The sequence below is a fragment of the Bison bison genome, unplaced genomic scaffold (genome assembly GCF_000754665.1).
Source record: "Bison bison bison isolate TAMUID 2011002044 unplaced genomic scaffold, Bison_UMD1.0 scf7180017864113, whole genome shotgun sequence".
In the NCBI taxonomy this organism is placed as follows: Eukaryota; Metazoa; Chordata; class Mammalia; order Artiodactyla; family Bovidae; genus Bison; species Bison bison.
Window position 1 is genome coordinate 415,961 of NW_011494685.1, and position 24,661 is coordinate 440,621.

Genomic DNA, 24,661 nt, shown 5'->3' on the forward strand with positions numbered 1-24,661 from the left:
TGTCTGCCTCTTCTGTGATGCCATGGACTGTAACCTGCCAGGCTCCTCTGTCCATGGGATTTCCCAGGCAAGAATACTGGGGTGGGTTGCCATTTCCTTCAGAAAGCAACAGAGAAGCCAGAGCACACACAGGGGTTTTCATGGTGGAAGGAGGGAACAGTAAATTCAGTAAAGGAGGAAGTAGACATATTGCCAAGATTTGGTTGGCTGATGGTGAGTCTAGAACCATCCCAGGAATCCAAAAACTAAATCCACCAAGACACTCTTCTTCCACAATATGACAGTAATGCACCACTGTATTCTTTCTCCTCCAGGTGGCTTGCCCTGTACTCTCTTCAGTTCATGCCCTGTCTTGTGATCACAGTCTATCCCTAGATAAGAATACATCAAAATTGACTAGGTATCCATTTACCAAACTGCCTTCTCAGGTCATGCTAGTGGTAAAGAACCCACTTGCCAATGTAGGAGACATGAGACTTGGTTTTGATCCCTGGATGGAAAAGATCCCCTGGAGGAGAAAATGGCAACCCACTACAGTATTCTTCCCTGGAGAGTCACATGGACATAGGAGCCTGGTAGGCTAAAATCCATAGGGTAGCAAAAAGTTGGATATGACTGAAGCAAATTAGCACTCACTCACTCAATTACAATTCAGTCCTGCTTCCAAGATCACCTTTTCATTGCATTTTAGATATTTCAAAAATTCTTCATTTAAACATGACTGCTTTCTTGTTCCATTTATATAGATTTTACTAGCTGATTTCTCAGAGGTCAATCTTATTCTTCTCTCCAAACTGGGATGTGGGCCCTTGTATGGATGACACTCAAGAAGAGAATGAAGAATGCAAAACACAGCTGTGTAATCACTAGCCCAGGATCACTGGATACTCCATTTTTGTGCTGAATATTTGCTTGGTTGTTTGCTTTTTAAATGTACAGTTTAAATGCCAACGTACTTTCCCATGAGTTCTTCCTGAATCAACCTTTGTGTGGACAGTTCACAGGTACACATTAGCTGCCAGTATAATTAGGCTCTTGGGGTATCAGGGGTTAAGAGGTAGGGAAGTTACTGGAGGCCACCAACACAGAATTTAAAAAGAAAGATATATATATCATAGGGTAGGGATAAAAAAAAAAAAAGAATAGGCTGTCTGATAGAAGCATATTTAATGTTTGTATCAGACACAAGATTCTCAAACTAAAGGAGCCAAGAAAATGTGACACAGGCTCTTTGCGACCCAATGGTCTGTAGCCTACCAGGCTTCTCAGTCTATGGGATTTTCCAGGCAAGAATACTGGAGTGGGTTGCCATTTCCTTCTCCAGGGGATCTTCCTGACCCAGGGATCAAACCCGGGTCTCCAGCATTGTAGGCAGACACTTTACCCTCTGAGCCACCAGAGAAGCCCTCTTCCATGACTAGTCAGAAATAAACACAGGCATTTTACCTCATTAGGATCTCACAAGTGACTAATTCCAAATTAGAAAGGTTTATTCAACCTCACATAGTGGAATAAATTGCATGTCTATTCTGCTTCCCAGAAGACAATACATAACAGGAAATAACTATAAGAAGTCATTTATCAGGGAATCTCAAACTTCCATTTCACATCTTTGTAAGAGGCAACAGCATATATCCCTTATAAGCTCAGGTAGAAAAGAACTCAGACTCTGGTTTGAATTTTTTTTAATCATGGAGAGTCCTATTTAGATTTTCCTTGTACACTTGGAAAGCCTTTCTTAATGTAAGAAGGCAAACAAAGTCAATATCCCAGGAACTCTATGACCTAACACCTAGAAACAAGAGGGCCTGGCCACGTTTTGCTTACTCTTGGCCCGTATGAATGGATCACCCTAATTTCAATCCATATCAAATAAAAGTACACCATTCAAATGCAATCTTTAAGGATACAATAACCAAATGAAATCTTTCCAGAAATGAGCATGGAATACGCCATTTCTCCTAGAAATCTCCTCTAGCTCCTTTTTTCATTTATACTCAGCCTGTACTGTGTCCTTCCTTGAACTTCCAAGTAATTCTCTTATTTATTAACAACGTGATTGATTCCAAAAATACTTTAGTCATAGGCCAACCATGTGAGGAGGTCAAAACTTTTTAAAATAAGCTATTCTTGGGGTCATGTAAGTGCCTGTGGGTAAAACAAAATCAAGGGATTGTTTCACTTTATGTGAAGTCATCATGCTTGTGCTCAGTCTCTAAGTCGTGTCTGATTTTCTGTAGCCCGCTGGGCGCCTCTGTCCATGGACTTCCCCAGGCAAGAATACTGGAGTGGATAACCATTCCCTTCTCCATGGAATCTTCCTGACCTAGGGGTCAAACCTGCATCTCCTGCATTGGCAGGCAGATTTTTATCACTGAGCCACCAGGGAAGCCCTACATGGAGTCATATTGACTCCTAATTCTACCTACATTAATCATTAAACTTCCAGAAAATATTCCAAAGGAAAGGGTACTGATTGTTTTTAATTGTGGAAAGGACCCAAACCTTCTCTGCATTTTCTTCTTGAAGCTTTAGTGAGCCAGAGAATTACTGTAAGTGTTCTGCTCTCTTTCCTCTTCACTCTTCATGCTTTCTTGGATACACAAGTGCGAAGAGGTATTGTTAAGCCAAAAATCCAGGCCTAGCTAAAGCCCATCTGAAAGGAATGTGCAAATCTGGGAACATATTCCAGTATTTCTAGCTACCAGTACAGGACCTGATGTATATGCAGTATCAGCCAGAAATATCAAGTTTCTCAAGAACCACTGAGTCTCAGCCAATCCCCTAAAGAGCTTTCAGGAAATAGCTCATAAAGCACTTCTCTGTGCAGTAAAAGATTATGTCACCCCCAGGCTTTGAACCCTCTAATGGATCCCATCACAACTAAGATGAAATCCAAAGCCACACAAGATGGGCCCTTGGCTGCCTCGCTGACCCCATTTCCTCCTCCCCTTCTCCCTCGCTCAGGCTGCTCCAGCCACAGTGGATTCCCTGCTGGTCCTTGGACTTGCCAAATGTGCTCCCAACTGGGTGCCTTCCCATTTCCTCTCCCCTCTGGGGAATCCTCTTCATCTGCAGAGTGAGATGGCTCATCCTCTCTACTCATTGGATTACATATTTCTTTGTCCGATTGAAATTTTCCTTTCTGGAATGGAAACTTCAGAATATTGGGAACATTTTCTGTATGTGTTGTTTATTACCTGTCCCTGGGGCTCAGGATACAGTTCAGTTCAGTTCAGTCTCTCAGTGGTATCCGACTCTTTGCAACCCCATGGACTGCAGCACACCAGGCTTCACTGTAATCACCAACTCCCGAAGCTTGCTCAAACTCATGTCCATTGAGTCGGTGATGCCATCCAATCATTTCATCCTCTGTGGTCCCCTTCTCCTCCCACCTTCAATCTTTTCCAGCATTAGAGTCTTTCCAAATGAGTCAGTTCTTCACATAGGGCTTCCCTTTTGGCTTAGCTAGTGAAGAATCCGCCTGCAGTGTGGGAGACCTGGGTTCAATCCCTGGTCTAGAAAGATCCCCTGGAGAAGGGAAAGGCTACCCACTCTGGTATTCTGGCTTGGAGAATTCCATGCACAGTATAGTTCATGGGATCACAAAGAGTTGGACACGACTGAGTGACTTTCACTTTCAGAATGTTGTAGGTGTTCAGTAAATATTTATTGAGTGAATGACTAAATAGTAAGTTACCTGAACACATTAACTTATTTTTTAATAATAACAAAGAGCTATTCACCATTACCTTCTTATTGCTTAGCACAGTGACTGGAGCATTTTAATACCCATATGTGCCAGGATACAACACTGCAAAAGGAAAATGAGGCTGCTCTTATGAACCTTGTATTCCACCAACTTGTGGCTGCAAACAAACACACAAATACACCCAGGGATCAAACCAGTGTTTCCTGCATAGGCAGGAGGATTCTTTATGGCTGAACCACCAAAGAAGTCCCCTTTAAAGAGGTAGTTAAGGTAAAATGGGGTCACTAAATTGGACTTTAATCCAATATGATTAATGTCCTTGTAAGAACAGGAAATTAGGACACATACATGGAGGAAAGACCACATGAAGATGCAAAGAGAAGACCACCTACCAGCCAAGGAGAGAAGCCTCAGAAGAAATCAACATACCAATATCTTGATCTTAGAATTCTATCCTCTAGAATTGTGAGAAGATTAATGTCTCCTAAGTCACTCAGTCTATAGTACTTTGGTATCATAGCCCTAGCAAACTAACACAGCAAGTTTTAAGCAGTTAAGTGACATGATACAGTGATCCAGGAAGAAGATGATGGTGGTTTGTCTAGGTTGAACGTGCAGAGGAAGAGAAGCAATTGGATTCAAGATACGCTTTAGAGCTAAAATCGATGTTGAAGGTGAGAGAAAGAAAGGATCCTGGATGCCACTCAGATCCTACTGTGAACAACAGGGTACTAGTGACGTCACCAAGACAGAGAAAACCCCTGACCCCACCAGTTCCCCTATTAACAGCATCTTGCTTTAGTGTGGTACATTTATTACAGTTGATGTGTTACCTATTAACACATTACTAATAACTAAAGCCCATAGTTCACAGTAAGGTTCACTCTGTGTTGTACATTCTATGGATATTGGTGAAAGTATGACATAAACCCAACCCACAGTTCAAGTATCACGCACAATAGTTTCATGGCCCTAAAATCTATACTCCACTGACCCATCCTCTTTCCCTCCCCCACTCCAACTCCTGGCAACCACTGATTTTTTTACTCTATGTATAGTCTTGCCATTTTCAAAATGCTGCAGAGTTGGAACTATACCATTTGATCCTGTGGCATAATAAGAAATATATGCTTAACTTTTGTCCCAATTCCTGGCAGACAGCTTCCAAAACCCCTAGAACCTTCAGAAGAATAACAATGTCTTTTGTATGCTGATAAAATGACTGGTGACTGGAGGACCCTAAATAACTGCAGGATGGTAGCTGGTTGCCTGAGAGACTAAGGCTTGATTGCAACTTTCAGCCCCACCCCTGACCTCTGGGAGGGAAGAGAGGCTGGACATTGAATTGATCATCAATAGCTAAGGATTTAACCCATCATGTATATCTTATGACACCTGCGTAAAAACCCCTAACTAATGATATTGAGAGAGCTTCTAAGTTGGTGAACACATTGAGGGGCTGGGTGGGTGGCACGACTAGAGCAGGCCTGGAAGCTCTGTGCACAGCACTCCCCTAGCACCTTCTACTGTATATCTCTCCCATTTGGTTGTTCCTGGGTTGTATCCTTTATAACAAACCAGCAGTTTTAAGGAACGTGCCTTCCTAAGTTCTGTGAGTCACATAAGCAAATTATAGAACCTGAAGACGGCATATGGGGACTTCTGAAGCCAGTTCCTCAGAAGTGACCAGCATTTGAAGTGGGGGGTGGGGGTGGGCACACTGTGAGACTGAGTCCTTAACCCCTGGAGTTTGTGCTAACTTTGAGTAGTTAATGTCAGAACTGAACAGAGTTGTAGGATATCTCTGGTGTCGGGAAAGTTGGAGAATTGGTTGGTGTGGGGAGGAAAAAAAACCGTTATTTGGTAACAGAAGTGTTGTGAATAAAAGCAGTTCAGAGTTCCCTTTTCAGAATGACCTCTTTCACTTAAGAATGTGCATGTATATTTCCTCCATGACTTTTCATGGCTCAATAATTAATTTCCTTTTAATGGTAACTAATATTCCATTGTATAGATATACCAGCTTATTTATCCATTTACCTATCGAAAGATATTTTGATTGTGTCCAAATTTTGGCAACATGAATAGAGCTGCTATCAACCTTTATATACAAGTGTTCATATGGACAGGAGTTTTCAACTCAATTAGCTAAATACCAAGGAGCATGATTGCTGGATCATATGGTAAGAGTATGTTTAGTTTTGAAAGAAACTGCCAACTATCCTCCATAGTAGATCTACCATTTTACATTCTCAGCAGCAATGAATGAGAATTGCTGATTCTTCACATCCTTGCCAGCGTTTGGTGCTGTTAGTATTCTGGATTTTGGCCATTCTAATAAGTGTGTTGTGGTATCTCACTGTGTTTTAATGTCCAATTCTTTAATAACATATGAGTCTTTTTTCATACCTTTATTTACCATCTATAGATCTGTTGTGAGGTGTTTTTCAGATCTTTTGCTCAGTTGTTCTTTGAGTTGTTTGTTTTCTTATTTGCTAGGGTTTTAGAGACACTCATTTGACAGATAATGTGTTTTGCAAATACTTTCTCCCATTCTATGGCTTTTGTTTTCATTCCCTTAATCCCATTTGCTGTTTTTAATGAAACAAGCATCCTTACATGGGAAACTGAGACTCAAAAATATTATTCTTAATTCTTTCTTCCAATTTACTGACACATTTTGTTAATTCCATCTCTGAAAACTTCTAGCCTCAAGTCCACTGCCAAAACCATATTGTAATTATTAAATTACTACATTAACTGTCTCCTGGGATCTTAACATTTCAGTCTGTCAAGAACTGTGAAGGTTCTGATGTTTTACCCTACTTTCAAACTAACAAACTAGCCTATTGGAATTGACAACAATGAGACTCCTAATCAAAGACAAATGTCTTTATAACTCATGGCACAGCAACCTCTATGAGCCTCTTTTTCATTGGTTCTTTTGGATCCCCAGGTCCCAAAGGAGAAATGCCCAGCAGTCTAGGTGGATGTTGAGGATAATTAATTTATATCACGCTGAGAGACTCAGGTTAGGAAACGCCAATTTCTTAAAATCGTCCTCTTTAAAATCCCTCCGCCACAAGGGAAATGCAGTATCTATTTTCCAAGGACATTCTTGAAAACCTATCCAAAATAAAAGTTTTCAATGTCTGCTCAGAAGATATGCGGCAGTGTGAGAGACCCATGGAGAATTTTCCCTCAATGTAATCTTCATCTCTCTACTTTCTGGTGGACAGTCAGAACAAGTAATCAATTAAAAACTCTTACATTTAACAGAAATACCTTTGGTAGTTCTGTTTCCTAAACAAAATATAAATTCCTCATATTCGAGGCCTTTCAACACCTTGAAGAGCATTCGAAACCCTTCAACACCAGTCTCCCAACCTCCCCTTTTAACCTTAATTCCTAAGACTTCCCAATGTGTACCATCCATGCCAATGAATAAGGACTTTGTCTGACTTTACCAGCTCTATATATCCTTTTACTCCTTCCATTCTTCCTGCCTCAAATATTCTCCCCATATCAATAATCACTGATGGAGTCAGGTCTGTTCAACTCTTAACTCATGACATGTTTTTAAAATAGATCTCTTCCTCTGAGGATGTGGAGTAAAGGGAACCCTCTTGTACTGTTGGTGGAAATGTAAACTGATACAGTCACTATAGAGAACAGTATGGATATTTCTTTGAAAACTAGGAATAAAACTACCATATGACCCAGCAATCCCACTACTAGGCATATACTTTGAGAAAACCATAATTCAAAAAGGCACATGTACCCCAAAGTTCTCTGCAGCACCATATACAATAGCCAGGACATGGAAGCAACCTAAATGTCCATTGACAGATGAATGGATAAAGAAGTTGTGGTACATATTAATATATACAATGGAATACTCAGTCAGTTCAGTTCAGTCACTCAGTCGTGTCTGACTCTTTGCAACCCCATGAACCGCAGCACACCAGGCCTCCCTGTCCATCACCAACTCCCAGAGTTCACTCAGACTCATGTCCATCGAGTCGATGATGCCATCCAGCTATCTCATCCTCTGTCGTCCCCTTCTCCTCCTGCCCCCAATCCCTCCCAGCATCAGAGTCCAATGAGTCAACTCTTCGCATGAGGTGGCCAAAGTACTGGAATTTCAGCTTCAGCATCATTCCTTCCAAAGAAATCCCAGGGCTGATCTCCTTCAGAATGGACTGGTTGGATCTCCTTGCAGTCCAAGGGACTCTCAAGAGTCTTCTCCAACACCACACTTCAAAAGCATCAGTTCTTTGGCGCTCAGCTTTCTTCACAGTCCAACTCTCACATCCATACATGACCACTGGAAAAACCATAGCCTTGACTAGACGGACCTTTGTTGGCAAAGTAATGTCTCTGCCATAAAAAGGAATGAATTTGAGTCAGCTGAACTGAGGTGGATGAACCTAGAGCCTATTATACAGAGTGAAGTCAGAAAAAGCAGAAAACAAATATCATATATTAACACATATTTATGGAATCTGGCTTCCCTTGTGGCTTAGAGCACAAAGAATCTGCCTGTAATGCAGGAGACGTGGATTCAATCCCTGGGTCAGGAAGATCTCCTGGAGAAAGGAATGGCAACCCACTCCAGTTTTCTTGCCTGGAAAATTCCATGGACAGAGGATCCTGGTGGGCTAAAGAGTTAGACATGACTGAGTGACTAACACTTTGTGGAATCTAGAAAAATGGTACTGAAGAATCTATTTGCAGGGCAAGAATAGAGACACAAATGTAGAGAACAGACTTGTGGACCCAGCAGGAGAGGGAGAGGGTGGGATAAATTGAAATAGAAGCATTGACATATATACACGACCACAAGTAAACTAGATAGCTAGTGGGAAGTTGCCTTAAAAATAGGGAGTTCAGTCCATTTCTCTTTGACAATCTAGAAGGGTGGGTTGGGATAGGTGGGGGAGGCTTAAGAGGGAGCCAATAACCATATACTTATGGCTGATACACATTATTATACAGCAGAAACCAATACAACATTGTAAAGTAATTCTCTTCCTTCTCATTTCTTACGGCGTTTTTTCCCCATAACTCAATTTAAGTATTCTCTATTAGTAGTCTATTTGCATTTTCTTTCTACTAGTGTGCATGCAGCTAGGGTTTATATTCTTCAACTTTATGTCTCTCATACTATGATCCATATCTAGTGAATATTGAATGTTAATCAATAAATAGATATTATGATTTTTGCTTTTCCCTAAGTAAATGCTTCCCCTGTGGCTCAGATGGTAAAGAATATGCTGCAATGTCAAAGACCTAGGTTCAGTTCCAGGGTCAGGAGGATCCCCTGGAGAAGGGAATGGCAACCCTCTCCATTATTCTTGCCTGGAGATTTTCATGGACAAAGAAGCCTGGCAGGCTACAGTCCATGGGGTCTCAAGAGTCAGGCACAACTTAGCAACTCAACAATAACAATGAAAGAAAAGGACAAGTTATCAAGAATGTCAATGATAGTAAGAATCTACTTTGAAGATACTCTTTGGGAGGTAGTGTTTTAGCTGATGTGAAGAAATAAGGAGTCAGTCATACAAAGAGTTGACGGGGGGATTATTCAGGAAAAGGAAAGGTATTTTACTTCTTTCACAAGATAGCTACATATAAAGCACTCAGCACAAGACTGCATTTTGTAAATTCTCAATAAGTGATCATATTTGTAATTGCTATGACTGTTGACCTTATTCTCTTGGTAGCCAGTCCGTAAAGACCTGCAGAACACTGACTAATCTTCTAAACCCTAACAGATACTCAAAAAATAAGCACTGGCAGTTACATCTTTAAACAAGAGGGAAATACACAGAAAATTTTACAAAACAGAAAATCTCATGAGAAATTCAGCTTCCTTCCTCTCTTTTTCCCTTCATTAATCATTCTCTAGATTTCCATATTATGAAAAACCTCACTAATTAATATAATGATAATTAAGGAATTCACATTTGTTCTGTAAAGCAAATGAATAATGTAATCAAAATATAAGGAGGTAGAATGTTTAATTAAGGAAACCTTTTGTTTCTGAACATTTGCAACCACATACATTTGCATACAATCAATGTGTTGATTACAAATGATGGACTTTTTCATTAAAGCAAGATACATTAAGATCTTACTCTTTAACTCTTGACCTTCTTAAACTTATCTTTCTTGTCAAAGTTTGCCATAAATAAGGTATATCACTGAAACAGATTCTTTTCTTTGGTTAGTCCAAATTAAAGTTCTTTGTGTGGCCAGTCCTAAATTGACCTGCTTTCCTTTCATAGATTTTTAAAATTCATACTTTGTCATTTTCCAGAAGTTAGTGGATCTAATTAAGTTATACTCTTTTATGGTTAAATGATTTTTTAAATTGTTATAATTTGATAAAGATTGAAAGGGTGTTCAAGATGTAATTTTCCTTCCTTTATTATTCTGCCAAATCTTCCTCTCTATAATCCTCAGGACTATTTCCACATCTCTAATTCCATATGCCCAGAGCCCCATAAGGGCCCCATATGGTCCTCTACATACCTTTAAAAAAAAATTGTCTTTGTTCTCAGCCTCATGGCAGGAGATGAACTGTTAAGTTTTAGCCTGAAGTCAGGCCTCTCCTTAGACAAAAGGTTTTAAACTTGACCCTGAATGACTAATGTGTTCTATTAATCTTAAATGATAATATTGATATCCCATAGGAAGGACAGTTTCAGATCATCTCTAGAGTATATCTTATTCAGACCATCACGTAAGGTATTTTAAAATATCCAAGATAAGACAATCATCCAAGACAACTTTTGGTTACTGTTAAAGCATTTTTAAAAAAATAATAATGTCATGACATTCATGTAGATATCAAATAAGCATGCATTTAGATTTTAATTAATCATTAATCAAGGAGTTGGTAAGAGGTTACAAGCAACTTAAAAAAGACTCCAAAGACCATACGTAGGTCAAGAGCACTGAAATGAATGTGCAAATGGAGGCAACATTAGCTACTTTCACAGTGAAGGACAGGAAGGTAAGAAAAAACAGTTTTGGAGGAAAGATAAGCTTAGTCATGAAAATTTTAAAGTTGAGGCTAAAAACAAAGAACAGAAAGTTGGATACCAAAAACTAAAACTCAAGAGAAAAGTCAGCAGTGATAGAGATTCATGAATCTCTCATTGTAAGGAGATAATCAAAACCATGAGAAAAAATAAAATGACCCCAGATAGGCAAAAAGTCAAAAGAGAAAAGACAGAGGTAAGAATGTTGGGATACTTTAGCATTAAAAGTATGGACTAGGAAAAAGGACCCTATGAAGGGATGAGGAATGAGGAGAAGTGGGGGATTCAAGAGTGAGAGAGTTGCAAATCCTAGGGAAAGGAATGGTTTCAAGGATGATGCCTGCATGCATGCTAAGTCACTTCAGTCGTGTCCAGTTTTTTGCGGCACTATGGACTATAGCCCGCCAGGCTCCTCTGTCCAAGGGATTCTCCAGGCAAGAATACTGGAGTGGGTTGCCATGCCCTCCTCCAGGGGATCTTCTTGACCCAGAGATCAAACCCATGTCAGTTCTCCCTCATTGCCAGGTGGGTTCTTTACCACTAGCACCACCTGGGAAGCCCTTCAAGGATGATAAAATGGCTCATTTCAAATGCCATTTGTAAGACAAATCCTGTGGAAGTCTCGTCATCACTTTCCTTACCAGAGACCTTTTGGTAGTGAAAAGTGTGGTTAAAGAAATTACTTGAAAGGTGAATAGGGGACTTCCCTGGTTGTCCAGTGGTTAAGACTCTGTGCTTCCACCGCAGGGGGTGCACGGCTTTTGACCCCTAGTCAAGGAACTACGATCCCGCATGCTGTATGCCATGAGGCTCAGCCAAAATAAAAAATAAATAAAATAATTTTTTTTAAAAGAAAGATGAGTAGGCATACCTGGTTAAAGATAGCAAATAGAAAATATTCATGTACTCTTGTTCTTTCTTGAATTCACCAAGATAACAGTAAAGAAATTTTGAAACTCATTAACCTGTGGAGACAAACCCAACAAGCGAGGAGGCAACAAAAAAATTTGGAATCTGGAAAACTGATGGATGAGTGGCAAATGACTACATGATATCAAGAATGCTGAATCCTAAATCAACAGTGAAGACAGTTAAGAAGCCAATCATTTCTTCCCACAGATCCCCTATCCAAGTATTCTGGAGGTAGTGGCATCAGGTTCTGATGCTGCTGAAGTTTGTCTCTTCCCGGCTGGTGCTAGTGGTAAAGAACCTGCCAGTTCAGGAGACATAATAGACATGGGTTCAATACCTGGGTCCAGTCTGGAAGATCCCCTGGAAAAGGAAATGGCAACCCACTCCAGTATTCCTGCCTGGAAAACTCCATGGACAGAGAAGCCTGATGGACTACAGTCCATGGAATGGCGAAGAGTCGGACACAGCCGAAGTGACTAGCATGCACAAGGGGTTCAAAAGAGAAGAATCATTTGAGGATTTGTACAGAACAGACTCCAAAATGGCTGCCTTCTCCAGTAGAAAGACTTCACCACTTACAGAAGACTAGAAGTTTATCGTCTGTAGAGGGTGAAAAAGTTCTTGCACTAGAAGATGCCAACACGGTCACTGGAAGTGTACCCAGAGTGAATTCCAGGTGAGTGGGAATTGGGATTTAAAGGAGGACTTTTGAATACCAAATATTGAAATCTTCAGCCCTCTTCGACAAGTCTGTCCCCATAAAACTGGCAGCTAGAATTATAACTTCCATGCAGGAGATTAGAAACATCTTTCCTAGAGACTCCAGCCAGCACAAGGGAAAAGTCCTAAAATATGGACATCAGGAATTCCTGAGGAAACAGGCAGCTGCATCTCCACCATTAAGCTTATTGTCCATGATGCAGAATGCACACTACCCTCTCAGATATTTTCATCAGCTTTTAAGTTCTTAAACTTAAACATAAACATATAGTCGAGGATCCCCAAACAACTAAAGAAAGCCACTAACATGAAAGGCAGAAAACAAAACAAGCAGCAAATAAATCAACTGTGCAGGGAGGTGAAAACCTCAAAACACTAATATTTATATGTCAGAAAAATAAGACATGTTACCTTTGAAACATGAACAGAAATGCTGCAGATAAGGGAAACAAAGAATAAGAAAGAACTCTTGGAAAAATAGAAATATGCTTGCAGAAATGAAAAAAGGGAAATCTTAGAAAAGGAAAAACTAAGAAAAATGATGAAATCTCCTAATAAGTAGGTCAAAAGATAACAAGAAAATAAATTGGAAAAGCAACAAGGGAAGTTCACATTCAAATAATAGAAGTTTCAGAAAGAATGAATAAAGAAAATGGAGGAAAGTAATCATCAAATAACAAATTCAAGAGCCCGTCCTACATTGAAAGCATCCACAGAGTGTCCCCCAAAAATACAACAGATAAAATATTCCATGTCAAGGCACATCCTAAGAAATTTCAGGACACTGTTCACAAATATATTCCTAAAAAAGTGGCTGTAGAGAAAAAGAAAATATAAGTAAGGAAGACGAAGAGGGCACAGTAGGAGGATGCTGAGCTCACCTCCCCTGAAAATACATAAAAAATATGACCATCTAAGGAGCAATTCTCACTGAAAACAATCTAGACATTGGAAGAAACTATTCTAGGCTGTAAGGAAAGATCCAAATGGAGTCTGATGGGAAGCATGGAGAAGTGACCTAGTCAGAACCCACACACCTAACAGGGGACATGGAAGAGGAGAGAAGTATTACGGTCTCAGATATCCAGATATCCTTCCTTGTGAGTGAGAAGTTTGAGTCACTTTTTCAGTTCAGTTGGTCAGTCGTGTCTGACCTTGCGACCCCATAGACTGCAGCACACCAGGCCTCCCTGTGCATCATCAACTCCCGGAGTTAACTGAAACTCATGTTCATTGAGTCAATTCATCAACCATCTCATCCTCTGTCGACCCATTCTCTTCCCGCCTTCAATCTTTCCCAGCATCAAGGTCTTTTCCAGTGAGTCAGTTCTTTGCATCAGGTGGCCAAAGTATTGGAGTTTCAGCTTTAGCATCAGTCCTTCCAATGAATATTCAGAACTGATTTCCTTTAGGATGGACTGGTTGAATCTCCTTGCAGTCCAAGGGACTCCCAATAGTCTTCTCCAACACCACAGTTCAAAAACATCAATTTTTTGGCACTCAGCTTTCTTTATAGTCCAACTCTCACATACATACAGGACTATTGGAAAAACCATAGTTTTGACTAGATGGACCTTTTTTGGCAAAGTCATGTCTCTGCTTTTGAATATGCTGTCTAGTTTGGTCACAACTTTTCTTCCAAGGAGCAAGCATCTTTTAATTTCATGGCTGCAGTCACCATCTGCAGTGATTTTGGAGCCCCCCATAATAAAGTCTGTCACTGTTTCCACTGTTTCCGCATCTATTTGCCATGAAGTGATAGGACCGGATGCCATGATCCTAGTTTTCTGAACGTTGAGTTTTAAGCCAGCTTTTGCACACTCCTCTTTCACTTTCATCAAAAGGCTCTTCAGTTCTTCTTCTCTCTCTGCCATAAGGGTGGTGTTATCTGCATATCTGAGGTTATTGATATTTCTCCCAGCAATCTTGATTCCAGCTTGTGCTTCATCCAGCCCAGCATTTCAAATGATGTACTCTGCATATAAGTTAAATAAGCAGGGTGACAGTATACAGTCTTGACGAATTCCTTTCCTGATTTGGAACCAGTCTGTTGGTCCATGCCCAGTTCTAACTGTTGCTTCTTGACCTGCATACAGATTTCTCAGGGGGCAGGTCAGGTGGTCTGGTTTTCCCATGTCTTGAAGAATTTTTCACAGTTTGTTGTGATCACATAGTCAAAGGCTTTGGCATAGTCAATAAAACAGAAGTAGATGTTTTCCTGGAACTCTCTTGCTTTTTTGATGATCCAGCAGATGTTGGCAATTTGATCTCTGGTCCCTCTGTCTTTTCTAAATCCAACTTGAACTTCTGGAATTCACTCTTCACGTATTGCTGAAGCCTGTCTTGGAGAATTTTGAACATCACTTTACTAGCGTGTGAGATGAGTTCAATTGCACAGTAGTTTGAGCATTCTTTGGCATTGCCTTTCTTTGGGATTGGAATGAAAACTGACCTTCTCCAGTCCTGTGGCCACTGTTGAGTTTTCCAAATTCACTGGCATATTGAGTGTAGCACTTTCACAGCATCATCTTTTAGGCTTTGAAATAGCTCAGTTGGAATTCCATCACCTTCGCTAGCTTTGTTCGTAGTGATGCTTCCTAAGGCCCACTTGACTTTGAACTCCAGGATGTCTGGCTCTAGATGAGTTATCACACCATCATGGTTATCTGGGTCGTTAAGATCTTTTTTGTATGGTTCTTCGGTGTATTGTTGCCACCTTTTATTATCTTCTGCTTCTGTTAGGTCCATACAATTTCTGTCCTTTATTGTGCCCATCTTTGCATGAAATTTTCCCTTTGTATCTCTAATTTTCTTGAAGAGATCCCTAGTCTTTCCCATTTTATTGCTTTCCTCTAGTTCTTTGCACTGATCACCAAGGAAGGCTTTCTTATCTCTCCTTGCTATTCTTTGGAACTCTGCATTCAAATGAGTATATCTTTCCTTTTCTCGTTTGCCTTTCACTTCTCTTCTTTTTATAGCCATTTGTAAGCCCTCCTCAGACAACCATTTTTCCTTTTTTATTTCTTTTTCTTGGCGATGGTCTTGATACCTGCCTCCTGTACAGTTTCATGTACCTCAGTGCATAGTTCTTCAGGCACTAGCAGATCTAATCCCTTGAATCTATTTGTCACTTCCACTGTATAATCATAAGGGATTGGATTTAGGTCATACCTGAATGGTCTAGTGGTTTTCCCTACTTTCTTCAATTTAAGTCTGAATTTGGCATTAAGGAATTTATGATCTGAGCCACAGTCAGCTTCTGGTCTTGTTTTTGCTGACTGTATAGAGCTTCTTTATCTTTGCCTGCAAAGAATATAATCATCTGGTGATGTCCATGTGTAGAGTCTTCTCTTGTGTTGTTGGAAGAGGGTATTTGCTATAACTTTGCTATGCCAAGTGTATTCTCTTGGCAAAACTCTATTAGCCTTTTCCCTGCTCCATTCTGTACTCCAAGGCCAAACTTGCCTGTTAGTCCAGGTGTTTCTTGACTTCCTACTTTTGCATTCCAGTTCCCTATAATGAAAAGGACATCTTTTGTGGGTGTTAGTTCTAGAAGGTCTTGTAGGTCTTCATAGAACTGTTAATGTCAGCTTCTTCAGCATTACTGGTCAGGGCATAGACTTGGATTACCATGATATTGAATGGTTGCCCTGGAAACGAACAGAGATCATCCTGTCATTTTTGAGATTGCATCCAAGTCCTGCATTTCAGACTTTTGTTGACCATCATGGCTACTTCATTTCTTCTAAGGGGTTCCTGCCCACAGTAGTAGATATAATGGTCATCTGAGTTAAATTCACCCATTCCAGTCCATTTTAGTCTGCTGATTCCTAAAATGCTGATGTTCATTCTTGCCATCTCCTGTTTAACCACTTCCAATTTGCCTTGATTCATGGACCTATCATTCCAGGTTCCTATGAAATATTGCTCTTTACAGCATCGGACTTTACTTCCATCACCAGTCATATCCACAACTGGGTATTGTTTTTGCTTTGGCTCCATCTCTTCATTCTTTCCGAAGTTATTTCTCCACTAGTCTCCAGTAGCATATTGGGCACCTACCGACCCAGGGAGTTCATCTTTCAGTGTCCTGTCTTTGTCTTTTCATACTGTTCATGGGTTTCTCAAAGCAAGAATACTGAAGTGGTTTGCCCCTCCCTTCTCCAGTGGACCACGTTTTGCCAGAACTCTCCACTATGACCCATACGTCTTGGGTGGCCCTACACAGCATGGCTCAGAGTTTCATTGAGTTAGACAAGGCTGTGGTCCATGTGATCAAATTGGTTAGTTTTCTGTGATTGTGGCTTTCAGTCTGTCTGCCCTCTGATGGAGAAGGATAAGAGGCTTAAGGAAGCTTCTTGATGGGAGAGACTGAGGGGAAACTGGGTCTTGTTCTGATGGGCGGGGCCATGCTCAGTAAATCTTTAATCCAATTTTCTGCTGATGGGTGGGGCTGTGTTCTCTCCCTGTTATTTACCTGAGGCCAAACTGTGGTGGAGGTAATGAAGATAATAGCGACCTCCTGCAAAAGGTCCCATGCAGACACTGCTACATTCAGTACCCTCAAGCCTGCAGCAGGCCACAGCTGACCCACGCCTCCACTGGAAACTCCTGGACACTCACGGGAAAGTCTGGGTCAGTCTCTTGGGTGGTCACTGCTCCTTTCTCCTGGGCCCTGGTGCACACAAGGTTCTATTTGTGCCTTCCAAGGGTCTGTTTCCCCAGTCCTATGTGAGTTCTGGCAGTTCTATAGTGGGGTTAATGGCAGCCAAGAGGGTTTATGCCATACCCAGGTCTGCTGCACCCAGAGCTCCTGCCCCTGCGGCAGTCCACTGCTGACCCATACCTTCTCAGGAGACACACAAACACAGTTCTGTCTCAGTCTGTGTGGGGTTTCTGGGTCCTGGTGCACACAAGGTTTGTTTGAGCCCTCTGAGTGTTTCTGGTGGGTATGGGGTTTGATTCTAAATGTGATTTTGCCCCTTCTACCATCTTGCTGGGGCTTCTCCTTTGCCCTTGTATGTGAGGTATCTTCTCAAAGTCACTCCAGCCCCACGAAGCTACTTATTAGGTACCCAATTTAAAAATGGGCAAAAGACCTGAATAGGCATTTTTTGGAAGAAGGCATACAGATGGCTTATATTACATGAAAATACGTGCAGCATTGCTAATCATCAGGGAAATGCAAATCAAAACAATAAGATATCAGCTTTCACCTGTCAGGATGGCTATTTTCAAAAAGACCACAAATAACAAGTGTTAGCAAAAAGGTGGAGAAAAGGGAACCCTGGTACCCATCATGGGAATGTAAACTGGTGTAGTCCCTGTTAAAAACAGTATGGAAGCACCTCAAAAAACTAAAAATAGAACTATGATATGATCCAGCAATTCCATTACTCTTGAGTGTATCTGAAAAAAAAAAAAAAAAACACTAATTCAAAAAGGTTATTTGCAACCTGATGTTCAAAGCAGCATGATTAACAACATCCAATATATGGAGGCAACTTAAATGTCCAATCAACAGATGAGTGGATAAAGAAAATGTAAGGTATACACATGTATACATATAATATATGTATTGTATACATATAAAATGTATATAATGGAATATTACTCAGCTGTAAAAAAGAGAGAGAGAGAGAATGACATATTGCCATTTACAACAACAGAGATGGACCTGGAGCATATTACAGTCTGTAAAAATAACAAAGACAAATTCTGCATGTTTTGACATGTATGTGGAACCTAAAATTTTTTTTAAATGAATACAGTAAAACAAACAGATGCACAGATACAGAGAAGGGAGAAGGAAGTAGGGAGGGTCATATAGGAACAGGGGATTAAGAGGTACAAACCACTGTGTATAAAATGAATTAGATACAAGGATGCACCATACAGCACAGGGAGGATAGCCAATATTTAATAATAACTTTACATGGAGTATGCTGCTGCTGCTGCTAAGTCGCTTCAGTCATGTCCGACTCTGTGCGACCCCATGGACTGCAGCCCACCAGGCTCCCCCGTCCCTGGGATTCTCCAGGCAAGAACACTGGAGTGGGTTGCCATTTCCTTCTCCAATGCATGAAAGTGAAAAGTGAAAGTGAAGTGGCTCAGTCATGTCCGACTCCTAGTGACCCCATGGACTGCCGCCTACCAGGCTCCTCCGTCCATGGGGTTTGCCAGGCAAGAGTACTGGAGTGGGGTGCCATTGCCTTCTCCGTAAATGGAGTATAAGCTATAAAAATATTAAAACACTATGTCATACACTTGAAACTAATATTATAAATCGACTATTGTTTAATAAAGGTAAATAAATAAAATTAAGTCACAAAAAAATCAAGGAGTAGAATATCTTTGGATTTCTTAGCAACACAAAAACAATGTTTCAAAATTCTGATAGAAAGTGCCTTCTGATTCAGAATTCTATGTAGAGACATACTAAAAGACTGCAGAGATTTTTAGACATGAAGGAAACCAAAATATTTACATCCCCTATGTACCCTTTCTCCAGAAGTTACTACAAATATTCTGCCAAAAAGAGGGTATAGAAACAGGAAACCCACCTCAAGGGTTAGGCAGAGGAAATCGTGAGTGATGAGCTAAGACACAGAAGGACAGGCATGTCACAGCCAGTCAAAACTGAAGCAGGTCAGAAGTTCCAGTAAAGAAGTCTGCAAAAGGTGAAACTGATAAAATCCCTGGTGTGTTTTGAGGGATTGAATCAGTTCATAGAAAAACTAAGCAAATGAAGACAAGTTAACTCCAGGGAATATTTTAAAAGTGTGCAGGAAAGAACATCTAATCCTGTGCGTCCCCTGTGAATGACATTTAAAAGTCATAGCCATGTGACACCAAAATTGGTCTTTAACTATACAGGAAAGGGAATTCTTGGAAGTACATGTGTGAAGGACAGAGTCAGCAATAGAAGAAACCTCATTTTTCATGGAAGTGGTCAATAGATAGAGCCTACAATGTAAAAATCAAGGAGTAGTATGCTACATAAAGATATTAAGAGTTAAAAATAAAAGAAATAAAAGTGTGTTGCCCATGGGCTGCCAGAGAGGCAAAGTCTGGGGTTTTGTTATAAGCTTCGGAAAACTATCTGACCCCTTAAGCTGAAATTTTAATCAAATTTTACATTTTGGTAAAAATGTAAACTAAATTTTTAAAAAGTGAATGGGAGTTGAGGACATTGAGATAATTACACATGAGTTTTGGATGAATTCGGTGGAGGAAGAAAAAGTAAGGTGGGTGGGTAAAGAAAGACAAGGGAAGATTTTTAAAAATAGAGAGAAGTGAGACTTCCCTGGCTGTCCAGTAGTTAAAACTTTGTCTTCCAACGCAAGGGGTGTGGGTTAGATCTCTAATCAGAGAACTACGATCCCACATGCCTCAGGGCCAAAAAAAAAAAAAAACAACCCAAAACATAAGACAGATGCAATATTGTAACAAACTCAATAAAGACTTTAAAATGGCTCACATTAAAAAAAAAAAGTTTTATTTAAAAAAATAATGAGATTCTTGAGCATTTACATAAGTCATAATGTCAGAGTCAGAAAATGGAAAGAAGTCACAAGTATAAATGCGAGAGGAAACTGTAAGGGAACAGGGTCCTCCCCTTGATGGAGTAGGGAGAAATGACTTGGAAAGCACAACTTTGCACAGAAGAGGGGACACCTCTTCTGAAATTTGAGGAGGGGTGGGAAAGTGTGTGTGCCTACAGACAAAAATGAAGTAATCTTGGGAGGGAGAAGCAGGAAAAATACAACGGTCTAACACCAAATTCTCAAAATTCAATGAACTCTGAGATTTGAATTTTCACTTGACATTTGAGATACTCTTTCTAGTATCCAAAATCAGTCTCCACTATTTTTGTTATTATGTTGTGAAGTCAGTGCACTCAGTGATCCCTGACCTTTTCAAGTCACTCATGCAGCAGTAAATGTGGGTTTGCATTCACGTATACACACACACCCCCATACCTCTTTTACTTACTGACAGGCGCCCGCTTCCCAAGAAATTATGCTGATACCATAGCAAAGAAGGCTTTGGAATTTTCTTGTACTTGAAAGAAATCTATTCCTGTTTGCATCTCTAAAGGATACAGCAGCAGTAGTACCTTGTGGCAGCTACCAGCTTAACTCCACTTAATTTAGGTCTGGCAGTTCAACAAGAGGTTCATCAAGTTACACTTCCTGTGCATCTCTGGAGCCATGTTAATCGATCATGCCAACAACAGTGTCAGTGTCCTGTAAGATCACATCTTCCAAATGATAAATCATTAGCCAGGGAGCAATAAGTAATCAATTGTCTCCATCCTATTTGATGGAGCTAAAATTTCAATTTCAGCTTTCTCACATTTATGTGCCTTGTAAAATTCCTGGTTGCACTTTAAACACAAATAACTATCATTAATGGAGAATTTATAATGTGTCAAACACTGTTTATGTTTTGTGTATTCATGTCAGCATTTTACTTTCATTAACTTATGTTATTCTCCTAACAGCCACCTTAGAGCAGAAGTAGAATAGGTACTGGCCTTGCTTTAAGGAATGTGAAGTGACTGAGCCAGGATTCAAACTCAGGCATGTCTCCCTCCAGAGTCCTAGAATAGCAGATACTATGCCTCTCTTGCTCCCAGGGCACAGGGGCAACAGAGTGAGGTTTAGGCTAAAACCTGGACAGTGGTCCATTGGAAAAGGCCATTTCTCCTTTTTGCTCCACAGCATATTTGATGCAAGCCTTTAATAGAGCTGACATCTGCTACAAAGCTTATATAAATTCTCCCTCCTATTACAAACAGTCTTCCTGAATTCTTTAGGGCTTGGAGATGACTCGTGTGTGTGTGTGTGTGTGTGTGTGTGTGTACATGTATGCCCATATGCCAGAAACTCTATGTTACTTTTTCAAATTTAGCAATAACATTATGAATTATAGAAGTTGGTGCAAAAGTAACTGCAGTTTTTGCATTGTTGAAATTTGTTGTGGTTATGTTATACAACACTTTAATGTACATTTCTGGCTTTTTTTTTTTTTTGCTAATGACATTGCTTTTTTATATTTATTTAAGACTATGAAAATTATGTTAGACAAAAAGCAAATCTGAGCAGTTTTCTTACTTGAGTTCAAAATGGATTGTAAAGCACTGGAGACAACTCACAACATCAACAACACCTTTGGCCCAGGAACTTCTAGCAAACATACAGCACAGTGGGGGTTCTAGAAGTTTTGCAAAGGAGACAAGAACTTTGAAGATGAGGCTAGCCATCAGAAGTTGATGACAATGAATTGAGAGCCATCATTGAAGCTGATCCTCTTACAACTACACAAGAAGTTGCTGAAGAGCTCAACATTAAAATTCTGTGGTTGTTTGGCATTTGAAGCAAATTGGAAAGATGAAAAAGCTCAATAAGTGGGTGCCTTGTGAGCTGACCAAAAAAAAAAAAATCGTCATTTGGAAGTGTCATCTTCTCTTATTCTACCCAATAACAAGGAACTGTTTCTCAATCAGATTGTGACGTGCGACAAAAAGTGGATTTTATACAACAACCAGTAACAACCAGCTCAGTGGTTGGATGGAGAGGAAGCTCCAAATCACTTCTCAAAGCCAAACTTGCACCAAAAAAAGGTCACAGTCAGTGTTTGGGGGTCTGCTGCCTGTCTGATCCACTACAGCTTTCTGAATTCTCGTGAAAGCAACACATCTTAGAAGCATGCTCAGTAAATCGAGATGCACCAAAAACTGCAATGCCCGCAGCCGGCATTGGTCAAAAGAATGGGCCAAATTCTTCTCTAAGACAATGCCCACACAGCCAGCGCTTCAAAGGTTGAACAAATTGGGCTACGAAGTTTTGCCTCATCCGCCATATTCACCTGATCTCTCACCAACTGACTACCACTTCTTCAAGCATCTCAATAACTTTTTGCAGAGAAAATGCTTCCACAACCTCCAGTATGCACAAAGTGCTTTCTAAGAGTTTGTCAAATCCTGAAGCATGATTTTTACCCTACTGGAATGAACAAACTTATTTCTCATTTGGCAAAAGTGTGTTGACTGAAATGGTTCCTATTTTGATTAATAAAGATGTGTTTGAGCCTGGTTATAATGATTTAAATTTTATAATGATTTAAATTTCAGGGTCCAAAACCACAATTACTTTTGTACTAACAACTCAATTTGTGGTTATCCATGGTGCTATGTTTTATGTGGGGAAAACTGGGATTCAAAATGGCTAAGTGATGTATTGTTTAAACAACTCAGAACTGCTGAGCCTAAGAGTTTGGGAGAAAATGCAACATAGAACCACCTTTGAACCCAGCTCCGAATACAAAAGCTAGGAATACAACAGAAGGTACAGCTGTATTTCTCTTATCTGTTGCTGTTATGCAAATGGCCCAAAGGTGATGGAGAGATGTAAATATTTCTCATTAATTTTGTTAAAGATCCTTGATGGCATTGATTTAGGAAATTATATATGTATACCATTAAATGGAGACACACAAAGTGAATCCTTAATACAGGATTAGGGTACACTCAGCTCATTATTTTTTTATGATAGGGGAATAGAACAAGGATGCTCATTGAACATAAATATAAGATCATACAAAAATTATTCATTAGTCTCATGTTGTACAACACAAGGCTCAACAATCCCTTGGATGCTGAAAACAACTGTGCTTGGTCCTTCTAAAAGACAAAAGATTTCCCTGAACAACTGCATTTCTTTCCTGATAAAGCAAGAGTTTCTCTGCTTCGCAATATTCAAAGGACAGCCTGTTCTCATCAAGAACCAGGAAACAATGCTCTGCTTTCTATGGAAAACTGGCTTCACAAAATTATCCTGACCTTGAGATTTTTTGAAGTAGAATCAATGTGAAAACTGTCCTTGGGCACCTCCTTTCCCAAAACAAAAGTTTCATGGGAATTTTCCACTACCTGAACTGTTTAACCATGGTTTCTACTTTCCTCACATCTTATTCTTGTCTATTGAAAAAGCCCTTATTTATTTCAGTTGGAGCAGACAGAGGACTGGCATACACAAAGTCACTGTAATAACTCACACCCTCAGGAGTTAGAAAAGGATAATTCAATTCTTTTTAAAAATCACATAAAACTATATATTCTTCCTATGGTTATCTGGCTGTATACTCCAAATCTAAATATACTAAGGACATCAAAAAATAGGGTATGCTTGTGCATGCTATATGCCATCTTCAGAAAGCTCTGCCTACTTTAACAGACTTTTTTTTTCCACAAAGAAGATTCTAGAAGCTATACAAGCCTATCTTGTTAGAAAATAAAAAATAAATTTGCACACTGATGCCAGCTAAACCCACAATCAACTTTAAAATACAGTTCCACATTCATAATTATGCAAAACATCCCAAACCTGAGGCTGTCACACCCAAGGGAAACCCTTAAACTTAAAAATCTCAACACTTATGTGACTTTCAGAGATTTGTACTCTTCTCTCATTTCAAACTACATCATATGTTACAGTTTCATCAAAGCAGTTTGTTTCATTTAAAATATCTTCAAGGAGCTTAGCGAGAACAGCTGCAATGCAGGTCCCTCCTCTCACAGGAATACTACTGAGTGTTCCTTTCTGTTTTGTCTTCAGACTAGACTTGATTAACCAGATTTCTGGTAAGTCTGCTCAGACACCTGTCTCCATGTTCAAAGTTAACTGTTGTTTGTCTCACATGAGTATAAGAGTGGATAACAACTTTAGTGTACTTTTTATAGGGAGAATGAACAAGTTTTAACAGTCAGAAAGGAAGGGAGGAAGGACAGGAGGGAAGGAAGAAGAGAAGGGAAGAGAGAGGGAGAGGGAAGAGGAAGAACTTTTTATAAGAGATTGCCCTGATTGCTTTTTATGGCATAACTAATCAACATACTTAGCTGTATTGTCATTAGCATTAATCAGTTACCCTGGGACAGGAGTCAGTGTAGAGACAGGAAGCACCCCTTTGCTCTGCGGACTTCAGTATATGAAATATAGTGATGCTATCTTACATACATTGTCTATTGTGACATCATTTGGCCAATGAGCCCACACTCTTCAAGTTAGAACCTGTAAAGTGCCACTGTAAGCCCTCCTCCTGAGCAACCCCACCCTGTTCCAAACTGCCCCACCCCACCCCGTTATACCATTATTTGAATAATCTTACTCCATTATGGTTTGTTTCAAATTGGTTACAATTCAACAAACTATTTTCTGCAAAAAACCAAGACATATAGTCAAAAGTAAAGGAGCAAATTAAAATA

General features: G+C 40.0%; 1 protein-coding gene across 1 annotated transcript in view; it reads right to left on the reverse strand.

Annotated features, from left to right (window-relative positions):
* The window catches only part of TSPAN8 (tetraspanin 8), a 66,602-nt gene extending 42,206 nt beyond the window's left edge, over window positions 1–24,396 (reverse strand). The window contains exon 1 of the mRNA XM_010839154.1: window positions 24,325–24,396. The gene's annotated coding sequence lies outside the window, so the exon portion shown is untranslated. The remainder of the gene's footprint in view (window positions 1–24,324) is intronic.
* Between the last annotated feature and the right edge of the window lie 265 nt (window positions 24,397–24,661).